A 12,501-nucleotide genomic window follows, 5' to 3' on the forward strand; every position below is an offset into this window, starting at 1 on the left:
TGCGTGAAAGGCCGAACTTTTATTTTTACAGTTTGATCCTTTCACGCACTAAATTAGTGCGTGAAACCTACTTTTTTTTTTTGTGTTAGTTTGGTTCAACTTTTTTTTTTGTACTATAAAAGTCGCGGATTCTGTAACATCCACATGTTACACGTTATGATTCTTTTAGTGCCAATTCTATCACTAGTTGGACAAGGGAATAATTTTATCAACCACAACTTTATGGAAAATGAAAAGATATCTTAAAGGTAAGCCACTTCCATTTATAAAAAGAAAAAGTAGAGTCATCTGTTGCTTTTTGACTTTATTTTTTCTTCTCATCATGGTTCTCCTTACCATGAGGTGAGATATTTGATTAAACAATTGAAAAATCTTTCAAAGATGTTCAACCAGATAACCAGTCAACGTTACAGGTCCACCAGAGTACTATGTATATAGTACTGGTTCAAAGAATGCCAAGTATAACATGTACTTTACTAAATAAGTACTGTTTTGCAACAAATTTTAAGTGATAAAAATAAATTGCATATCACAAACAAATATGTTGAAATAGAGATTTTGTTGATAAACAATGCGGGTACAATTCTATTTATTCATTTGATTCTTCTCTCCTAATTTTCTCCGTGATTCGAGGATCGTTAGTAGCATATTTCTCGACGTAGGATGATTTGGATTTGAATATGTGTGGACTTTCTTGGGATGTATTTGATCTCCATGAAAGGATATTATGGATCTTCTTGAAGTATTTGGTTGTCAAGACATATCCGATCACATATTGACCTCTTGTTGAATACCCATGAGTTTATGGGATATTTCGAGATGTATTTTTAAGGGAATATGCCACCCTTTATATAGGCGTGAGCTAGGAATTAGGGTAGAGTAACCTCCAAGAAACCCTAATGAATATTGGGCTTGTTTTGTAGAGGCCCGACCTAAATTGGGTAAAATTTCAGTGTCTACAAATGCCCCCTACTTCAAGGCTTGTCAAGGTGTGGCTTGCTGAAACTTAAAGACGAGGCTTCAAGTATCCATGAAGGCAACATTTTTTCATTGCGTCTCATTGCGTCACTTTTGAGACGCCATTTATGTACACTTTTTTTCCAAAGTGTAGTTTAAATAATCATGAAGGAATTTTATCTAAACCATTAAGTCAAATGGTCAATGACTCCAATCCAAAGTCAATCTGTTTTCCTTCTTTACTTTGTGGTAGTTCCTTTGATGAATATTTGGATATAACAAAGTGTTACACCCCAGAAAATTTTGCGCTACCTAGACCGTAGACAACTTATTGTGAGCCCGAACAAGAGTAAAGTCATGCAAGGATTAAGGAGAAAGGTTATATTATAAGAGTGAATAATGGCATATACATGATATGTGGAGACCATATGGGGTGAATCGGTTCATATGTCACTTGCCGAAAAGCTCTCGTTGCTGTAAGCCAAGTGGGGCCTGTGAAAAATTAAAGTTAATTTTTTGAAAGAATAACTATCATAGATATTTAGAAGAATATCTAGAATGGTCTAGTGTAGCATTTTAGATAATTATCTTATAGAAATATCTAGATGTTCTAAGTATTACTAGAAGATAAAGGTTGCTAGAATTTTCTTGTAGATGTATCTAGAAGAGTATCTAGAATCATCCATAGATAACTATAAATAGGGATGATCTTGTACATTTCTAATCAACCCCAATTGTAAGCTAATACTACCAATACAAGCCAATTCAAGTAAAATTCTCCTTTCCAAAGCTTCCCTCTTCTTTAGTTGAATCTTCCAATCTTAGTAACGATCTTGGGCTAGCGAAGGTTTCTCCGAATTACTATTCTTACGCTATATTTCTCTACATGGTATCAGAGCCATAGCCATATACGTTGGCTTCTGGATATATTTTCAAGATCGGGTTAGTGGTCGATTCAATTGTTTTTTTCTAAATGGATGTGTGTGGTCGTGTTAATGGGTGGGATGGAATTATTGAACCGGTCCAACTACAAGGTATGGAAGACACATTTGGAGTTCTACCTTGTTGGTGAGGATTTGTGGGAAGTTGTCAATGGGAGTAACACAAATCCTCCTGCTGATGCACCGGAAAATAATGACGCACGTAAGAAGTGGAAGCAGATTAATGCCAAGGCGGAGTTCATACTGAAGAGGTCCATCTCTCCCAGTTTATTTGATCATATTATAAGGTGTAAATCAGCTCATGAAATATGGAGGACCCTTGATCGTTTGTTCAACAAGAAGGATGAAGCTCGGCTACAGATTTTGGAGAACGAATTGGCCAACACCATTCAAGGTAATCTTTCTATTGCTGAGTACTTCTTGAAGATTAAAAACTTATGTTCTGAAATATCTCTATTAAACCCGGACGAGGCTATTTCTGAATCACGAATGAGAAGAATTATCATTCGTGGTTTGAAGTCAGAATATATTCCTTTTGTTACATCAATTCAAGGATGGGCTCAACAACCATCCTTGGAGGAGTTTGAGAATTTGTTGTCATCACGGTCCGCTAGCCAAACAGATGGCTCGTGTATGTTTTAAAAAAGGGGAAGGGAATGCTCTTGTAGCCGACAAGAGGAACTTCAAAGGAAAAACATTCAGAGATACGCCACACTCTCGATCTCAAAGTGTTTCCAGCTCGCTAGAAAAGGAGATAGAGTCTACTAATAACTATAAGAAGACTCTCAAATGTTACAGGTGTGGTAAAATAGGACACATAAAAAGATATTGCCAAACAAAAGAGAGCAACATGGCTCAAGTTGAGAAAGCTGCTGAAGAAGAAAAGGACTGCGGAAGGTGCTTCATAGCTGAGGCTCGAGTAGTAGATGCCACGCTTCCTTCAATTTTGAAAGAGACTGGATCATGGATTCAAGAGATAATACGGTCCATTACGTGGAGAAGGAAGGCATTGGTGTCATCAACAAAAAGCAAGCAGATTCCAAAGATGTTCAGACTAGTGACGTGGTAGCTGCCATCGAGGAAATCAACGAAGCAGATCCTAAAATTGGTAATAAAAGTCTGGACGTGGAGGATGTTGAAGTAGATCCTGAGCATGAAGTTTCTGAAACTATATATGACAATGGTGACCATTCTGGAGAAAGCATTGAGGGAGTTGTAGTGGAAGTTGAAGTCTCTGGCCAATCATCTGCCATATCAGAGTCAATCACTAGCTCAGATCAAATACTGGAAGCAGATGGAGAAGCTGATGGTCAAATAAATGAAGAGGTTAACCTTGAAGGCTCAATTTCATATGGAGAGACAGATAATATGGTTCTCGGATGCTCTAAAGCTGACAAACAGTTCATTGAAGAGCTGAAAAGGGAATCTGGTGGTGGATCCTATGGTAGTTCTGAGTCTTCGCAGGAAATTAATGGTCAGATAGTCACCGACTCTGGTGTTTCTCCAAATAACACAATTGTCAAGGAGCTAAGAAAAAGGGGGAGTCTGGAAACTCAAGAATGTGAAACTCAGCATGAAGATGATTCACGTGGTTTGCAAAGGCCAAAAAGAAATATTGTCAAGTCTGGCCGTAACAGAGATGAAAATTTTATCAAGACGTATTCATGTTTCTTTGGAGGCCCAATTATTAGCGGAAAATCATCATCATTTGAAGAAGGAAGAAGTATTGAGAAAATATTGTTGAGATCTTCACCATGGCACGCTCAAAAGCTTCATCTGAGTTCTTCCACGACAAGTTCAGGATAGCTTCCAAAAATTACTTTAAGGGGGAGTGTGAAAAATTAAAGTTAATTTTTTGGAAGAATAACTATCATAGATATTTAGAAGAATATCTAGAATGGTCTAGTGTAGCATTTTAGATAATTATCTTATAGAAATATCTAGATGTTCTAGAGTATTACTAGAAGATAAAGGTTGCTAGAATTTTCTTGTAGATGTATCTAGAAGAGTATCTAGAATCATCCATAGATAACTATAAATAGGGATGATCTTGTACATTTCTAATCAACCCCAATTGTAAGCTAATACTACCAATACAAGCCAATTCAAGTAAAATTCTCCTTTCCAAAGCTTCCTCTTCTTTAGTTGAATCTTCCAATCTTAGTAACGATCTTGGGCTAGCAGAAGGTTTCTCCGAATTACTATTCTTAACGCTATATTTCTCTACAGGGCCCACACGCTGGAGTTTTATAAAGGACATGTGAAGAGACATATGAGTGGTATATGGAAAGTTGAGCAAGTCCTAAGAAGGACCCATAAGCCAAATATGGGCATAAGCCCTCCAAAAGGACGATTTAAGGAAACATTTTCGGATGATTTGACTTGGATGGGCCAAAACAACATTATAAGTTTGGAATTTAGAAAAACACCAAGAATTAAAGTTGTAAATAATTGAAAGAGCTTTCCAACCATATGTCGTGGGCCCTCACACGACACATGACATCGGGATCAAAAGTTATGACACTTTTACTGAACGAACGCGCAGGCAGTCGAATAAGCCAACGCGAACGCGCCAGGAAGCTGCGCGAACGCGCTGACCATTTTCTAGGTCGGTGCAACCCGAGCCTAGAAGCTTATAAAAGGGGATTTACCCCCTTAAACAGCAACCAAACACCCTCTAAGCTTCCCCAAACCTCTGGAAACTTCCACTCATCAATTTTCATGCAAATCAAAGTATAATTTCCAAATCCCGGTCCAGACGGCGTATAGTTGCGATAACAAAAATTGTGTATTGAGGCGTTGTGGCTTAATCTCAAGGTGGAGGAGTGAAGATATAGCATTATTATCGAGATAAAGGTATGAATCTCTTGTTATTAACGTTAATCTTGGTTTAATTACGGAGAAGGAGTTATTAAATTATTGTAAATTAATTCTGTTGGTGAAAATATGGGACAAACACCATATGGGCTGTTCTATGGAATAATTTGATATGGGAAATGATGTTATTAATGTTGGTATTGTTATTGTTGTGTTGGTTATTGACTTGAGAATTCGGGCTAGGCATATAAACAGGAGAGATGCTGCCCGATTTTCGGCAGAATATAGAATAGTTTGATTTAAAACTTAAAATAAGTGTGTGATAAAGAGGCTAACGTTAGTGTAAATCCTCTTAAATGTAGACTTGCAAGCTCGGACAAATAAGCGTAGCTAATAGGAGGTTGAACAGGTATGTTAAGACTCGTCCTTTCTTTCAAAGGCATGATTCCTATGTTATGATTTCATAAATGTTTCCATAACCGCCTTGTTTTCAAAAGCTCAAAGTTCATGACTCTTAAAGCCTCTTATGATGTTAAATGGAATTTGTTCTATGATGATTGTGACGATGATGATGATTCTCCTTTTTTTGAAACTCCAAAGCTATGATTTGAGGGCATTAGGAGATTATTGAGCCATTCCATGAATCTCTTAACCGTACTTATTGTTGATGGTCTCACCTCATGTTACTCGTTCCTTAGAGGTGAGATATAGCGATGATAACGATTCTATTTCCAGTGCTACCTAAGTTCATGATTCTCGAGACTCCCGTGACATCGTCGATTTCATCTTGCGATGGTTGATCCTTCAAGGATTGATATGATGATAATGGTAATGCTAATGATGACGTTGATTTCATTTATGCATTATATATATATATATATATATATATATATGTATATATATATATATATATATATGTATGTGTTGCCTCGCTATGATCAGTTGAGGATAACATCGAGTCCCGAAAGGGCCGGGTAAGATAACACCGAGTCCCGAAAGGGCCGGGTAAGATAGCACCGAGCCTATATGGTCGGGTAAGATAACACCATGTAAGATGCTATATATATGTATATATATATATATATATATATTACCACGCCTTAACGGCCAGACGAGATATTATATATGGATATGTATGGAAAAGTCTTTTTTTTAAAAGCTAAGAATGCATGACATTCGCCTTAAAAAGGGCATTCAGAGGCACAGGTTGATCCCTTTTATGTTACTTATCCTCATACGTTCATTATATTATTTTTCATGTTTGGTATCTCTTAATATATTACTATTCATGCCTTACATATTCAAAGAGACATTGTTCGTATTGACTTCCTTTCTTGTGACGCCGCGTTCATACCTGCAGTGTAGATAGATGAGACTAGGATCTTCCATAGTAAAAATGCCTTCGGTACCGCTTCGATTGATGAGCTCCATTTCTTCCGGAGCACCTTGAGTCTATATATATATATATATATATATATATATATATATATATATATATATATATATATATATATATATACAAGGCGGACCTATGTATAAATTCGTGGTGCTCTAGCACCCGTTAAACCCGACGTAGACTATGTATAGTTATATAAGAAATATATAAAATTTGGGTATAAACATTAAAAAAGCACCACAAAACCAATAAGACAACCGGGTGCTTTGGTTTCCGAATGGAACTTTAAAGGTTTGGACGGCTAGGACGTCCTGTGTTCAAACCTCTGCTTCGTGTTTCAATTTTAGTAATGATAATATTAATTGCAGTTATTTTTTAGTGTTGCATTGGCACCCACGACCCTTAAATCCTGAGTCTGCCACTGTATATATATATATATATATGATTTTGTTCAGGGTATGTCGGGGGCCCTGTCCCGACTTGTATACTTCAGTCATGTTCATAGAAGCTTTGCGGACGGTTTACGTAATAGAGCTTAGTCATAGTGTGACAATAGTAATGTCGGCATCATGGGTCTATTGTACATTTACTTATGCATGATATTATGTTTGTATTTAGCCTCTCGATCCTATTATTTCCATTTGAGACACAAAGGATGTAAGTTATAAGTTGGTTCGCTCGGTTTCCGTAAGGTGCCGAGTGCCAATCACGCCCTACCAAGGGTGGGGTGTGATACAAAGTTATACACTGAATAACAATATCCAATGTAAATCAGTCCTTCAACGTGGCTTATCAAAGGAAATATGGATAATTTAAGACACTAATTGTTTTATGATTATGTTCCCTTCAGGACTCCTCAATCGAACTGATCAGCAAAGTGTATTTGACTTCAAATTGAACACTGAGTACGATCCCTTGTAGGAGATCGAATAGCAACTAAGCACGATACACAATGTTTTTGATCTTCCCTGCGGCCGTCATGACAATTGGATCCAGATTTTGCGAATATAATTTGTGGGAGAAGAGATGATGGGCAGACTTGGTCCCCGATGGCCGTGCCAATTTGTTTGCAACAAATGTTAATATGCGGCGTATATATTGCAACCTCAAACAAAATATGAAGAAACAAACATTTTATCGATGAATATTGCGAGTACAAATTTGTTTATTCCCTTGATTCTTCTCTCCTAGATTTTACTCCGTGATTCGAGGGTCGTTAGTAGCGTATTTCTCGAACGTAGGATGACCTCCTTGGGATTTATTTGATCTCCATAAACGTCGGCAGTTTGATGAAGGCGGTATTTAATGCCTTGATCTCTTTGTGAATATCCCAGGAATTTATGGGATTTTCAAGATGATCTCTTAATGAATACCAAAAAGTTTATGGGATACTCGAGATGCCTTTTTAAGGGAATATGTGTCCCTTTATATAGGCATGAGCTAGGGTTTAGGGTAGAGTAGCCTTCAAGAAAACCTAACAGATATTGGGCTCAACTTATAAAGTCCCACAAAATTTCAATGTCTACAAATGCCCTTGTTACGCCTCGTAATTTTGTACGTTGAAATTCGTTAGGTGTTGGTTGTCCTAATCATGGAAACTAGAGTTATCTTCTAGGATATATGAGATTATATATGCCTATCTTATGGTTATGAGGGTTTAAGTTCATAAAATAAGCTATGGAAGGATTTGAGAACAAGCGAATTAAGGAAAATAAGTTTGTCGGAACTTTGGGAAAAACTTGGCAAAATTTTGGATAGGATTTTTAGTCCAACTTGAGAGAGGTATATCTCCTAGAATATGAGGAGTTTTGGTGTGTTTTCTCTATCCAAATTGAAGTTCATTGAGTCTAGTTTCTAACGCAACAAACCGTTCATCAATGTGACATCGGAGTAAAAAGTTATAGGTGTTTTAAGACAGACTGCTTGGGCAGAACATTTTGACGGATCAGTTTGAATTTCTGCGGCCCTTCAAATGGTATTTTCCTAGCATAAAACAGTCACAGTGAGCCATGTTTGGCTGGGCAGTTTGACGGACCGTAGGAATTTTGACAGTCCGTCAAAGTGGGCGTAGGATTGCCCGACGGGATTTTAAGTTACGCTTTATATATTTCATTTCATATCATTTGGACATATTATTTCCCCAAAACAGATCCTTGAGCTCTCCAAAACCCTCTCTCTAGGTCTATAAACTAATCCAAGCCAAATCCAAGAGAATCAAGAGGTTCAAGTGCTAAGAAGCTTGCTAGGGTTTGTGGAACTCAAGATTTCCCTTTGGTGTTGATGTTAGAGACTTCACTTTAGAGGAGTAAGTTGATCCAAGACTTGTTCTTGAGTGATTAAGATAAGATTTCACATCTTTTACATATGGTTAAGGTTGTTTGATTGTTATACCATGTGGGTAAAGGAAGAAAAGTGAAAATAGAGTTCAAGTGTGAACTTGAGGATATTATGAGCTATAGGTTAACTTGAATTGAAATTCTTGGCATGTTATGAATATAATTTTGTTGTGGGTGATACTAATGATGTTGATGAAGTATTGTATGTAAGTATGTATGGTGTTGTATTATAGATATATTGTTATGAATGATCTTGGAAAGGAGTTTTGGGGATTGAATGATGCCTAATTTGAGTAAAGTCTCTTGATTATGGTATTGCTAATAATGTCATTGTTGTTGGGAGTTGTTTTGGAATTTGGTAGAAGTAGATAAAACTGGGGAAATGCCAGCCAATTTTCGCTAGCTCATGAATTATACTCGTTTGAACTTAAGGGTGTCTTTGAAGCCTAACCTTGGTATGAACCCTTTTAAATGTAGATTTCTCGGGCTTTGGAGGTGAACGTTAAGTAGTTAAGAAGACGTGAAGGCATGTAAGTCTAACCCTTCTTTCTTAAGGCATGATCTCATTGTTGTATACCTTCACGTGTAATCCATAATATTTTCCACGATGACTTCACTCCTAGAATCACTAAAGCTCGTAGTTCTCGATACTCTCATGATGTCATTGATTCCATCCTATAGTAGTTGATCCTCTAAGGAAAGATATAGTGAAAATGATGATGACGATGTTGCTTTTACGTATGAAATTCTATATGCATATATATATAAAGCTATGTTGTAACAACGAGTCCCTTTGTGGACAGGTATGCTTAACACCGAGTCCTATATGGCCGGCTATGATATCTATTGTGCACACCACTGATCAGTTGGGTATGAATAACACCGAGTCCCAATGTGGCCGGGTATGCTTCACACCCAGTCCTATTATGGCTGGGTATGTTACACACCGAGTCCTATTAAGGTCGGGTATGCTATAACGATAAAGCTATTTATATGTATTTGTATATGTATATGTATGGAAGGTCTTCTTTAAAGAAAGGGGTAAGTAAATATGATGAACATCCCAAGAGGTACAAATGGCTCTTTTATCTCATGTTATCATTCATGCTTTTATCATGTTATTGCTTATGCCTTACATACTCAGTACATTGTTCGTACTGACGTCCTTTTGTTTGTGGACGCTGCGTCATGCCCGCAGGTGGACAGGGAGACATACTCGACCCATAGGATGCTTTATCAGAGATTGTCTAGAGGAGCTCCATTTGATTCGGAGCTACAGTTGTTGGTACTATTCTTTTGTGTACATACATGGGCATGGCGGGCCCCTGTCCCGTCGTTATGATGATACTTACTCCTTCTAAGGGCTCGTAGACAGTTGTGTATAGCTAGATGTCTCTTAGCCTTGTCGACTCATATTTTTGTATATCATTTTTTTAGCCCCGTCGGCTTGTGTATATATATGGGCATGGTGTTGATGTCGATATAAAAGTGCCTTAGCCCGATGAAAATTGTGTTATTGATGCATAGAGATTATGAGTAGGCCATATGGCTCACCTAGATATGATTGTAGAAGTATGATGAAAAGTGCCCAGTGGGTTAGCTCCTGGTGCCCGTTATGGCCCTCCGGTTGGGTCGTGACAGCCCCATACTTCAAGGCTTGTCGGCGTGTAGACTTGCCGAAACTCAACGATGAGACTCGAAGAACGCATAAAAATGGAGTTTCCATCTTTGCGGTTTTGTGGCTCCATATTTTTTAGATCTGATTTGTGAGAGAAGAGATGAAGGGCAGATATGATCTCACTGGGCGTGCCAATTTGTTTGCAACAAATGTTAATATGCGGCGTATATATTGCAACCTCAAACAAAATATGAAGAAACAAACATTTTATCGATGAATATTGCGGGTACAAATCTGTTTATTCCCTTGATTCTTCTCTCCTAAATTTTACTCCGTGATTCGAGGGCCGTTAGTAGCGTATTTCTCGATCATAGGATGACCTCCTTGGGATTTATTTGATCTCCATAAACGTCGGCAGTTTGATGAAGGCGGTATTTAATGCCTTGATCTCTTTGTGAATATCCCAGGAATTTATGGGATTTTCAAGATGATCTCTTAATGAATACCCAAAAGTTTATGGAAATTTTTTAATATGCGGAAATAAATTACAACCACAAACAAAGTATGAAGAAACAGAGATTTCATTGATGAATATTGCGGGTACAAGATCTGTTTACTCCCTTGATTCCTCTCTCATAATATTTCTCCGTAATTCGAGGGCCGTTAGTAGCTTATTTCTCGAACGTAGGATGATTTGGATTTGGATATGTGAACTTTCTTGGGATGTATTTGATCTCCATGAAAGGATATTGTGGATCTTCTTGAAGTATTTGGTTGTCAAAAAATATCCGGCCACATATTGACCTCTTCTTGAATACCCATGTTTATGGCATATTTGAGATGTATTTTTAAGGGAATATGCCACCCTTTATATAGGCGTGAGCTAGGATTAGGGTAGAGTAGCCTCTAAGAAACCCTAATGGATATTGGGCTTGTCTGTAGAGGCCCGATCTAAATTGGGTAAAATTTCAGTGTCTACAAATGCCCCCTACTTCAAGGCTTGTCGAGGTGTGGCTTGCCGCAACTTAAAGACGAGGCTTCAAGTATCCACGAAGGCAACATTTTTTCATTGCGTAGCTTTTGAGACGCCATTTATGTACACTTCTTTTTCAAAGTGTAGTTTAAATAATCATGAAGGAATTTTATCTAAACCATTAAGTCAAATGGTCAATGACTCCAATCCAAAGTCAATCTTGTTTTCCTTCTTTACTTTGTGGTAGTTCCTTTGATGAATATTTGGATATAACAAAGTTATACACTGAATAACTATATCCAATGTAAATCAGTCCTTCAACGTGGCTTATCCAAGGAAATATGGATAATTTAAGACACCAATTGTTTTATGATTATGTTCCTTTCAGGACTCCTCAATCGAACTGATCAGCAAAGTATATGTGACTTCAAATTGAACACTAAGTATGATCCCTTGTAGGAGTGAATAGCAACGGAGCACGATAACAATGTTGTTGATCTTCCCTGCGACCATCATGACAATTGGATCCAGATTTTGGGGATATAATTTGTGGGAGAGGAGATGAAGGGCAGACTTGGTCCCACTGGGCGTGCCAATTTGTTTGCAACAAATTTTAAGTGATAAAAATAAATTGCATATTGTTGACACCCGATTTTGTCCCGCCTTCCCTAAATAATTATTTAAATTTATAGTAATTTTGGCAATTTAAGAAATGATTATTCATACTTTCATTATTATTGACCTTTACTAATACTGGCATTTTGTTTGTCCTGTTATCTGCTATTTTATTACCGTTACCACTATTATCGCTATTATTATTATTATTATTATTATTATTATTATTATTATTATTATTACTATTATTTTGTTATTATTATTTACTACCAGTATTATTATTATTCGCATTTTATCATTCAGCACTTTTGCCATCTTATGCACACGCATCGCAATTATCTTCGCATAATTAAATAATAGCGTTTATTTACTATTGATTTTCAATATATTATCGCACGGCTATTGCGACGCCACTTTATTTTTATCTGAGTACTAATAAATACATACTTTATATGAGATAATATTTTAATACATGTCGATATAATTAGTCAAAATGGGTCTTTTACTTAAATTTAGAAGCCTACATTTTAATTCATCATCCCAACCATTTTAATTCACCCCAACCCAATTTTTCAGATCAGCCCACATTTTATTCATCCAGCCTATTATTTAAACTAAACCCAGTCCATTAAACCTTTGACCCGACCCGATTCCCTCCAAAACGGATGAAACCACTAGGGTTTCTATCCATTTTCATCCGCCGCACACCCCCATCATTTTCTCCTCTGCTCCCTTCCCTTCTCTCTTCTCTCCCCTTTATGGCAAAACCCTAATCCTCCTCTAGCCGTGGACAGGGTTGTCCACCCCCTTTCCGTGCAAAACCTGACATCCCCGCTCCTCTCTCTCCT

Source organism: Lycium ferocissimum, chromosome 12, assembly GCF_029784015.1.
Source record: "Lycium ferocissimum isolate CSIRO_LF1 chromosome 12, AGI_CSIRO_Lferr_CH_V1, whole genome shotgun sequence".
In the NCBI taxonomy this organism is placed as follows: Eukaryota; Viridiplantae; Streptophyta; class Magnoliopsida; order Solanales; family Solanaceae; genus Lycium; species Lycium ferocissimum.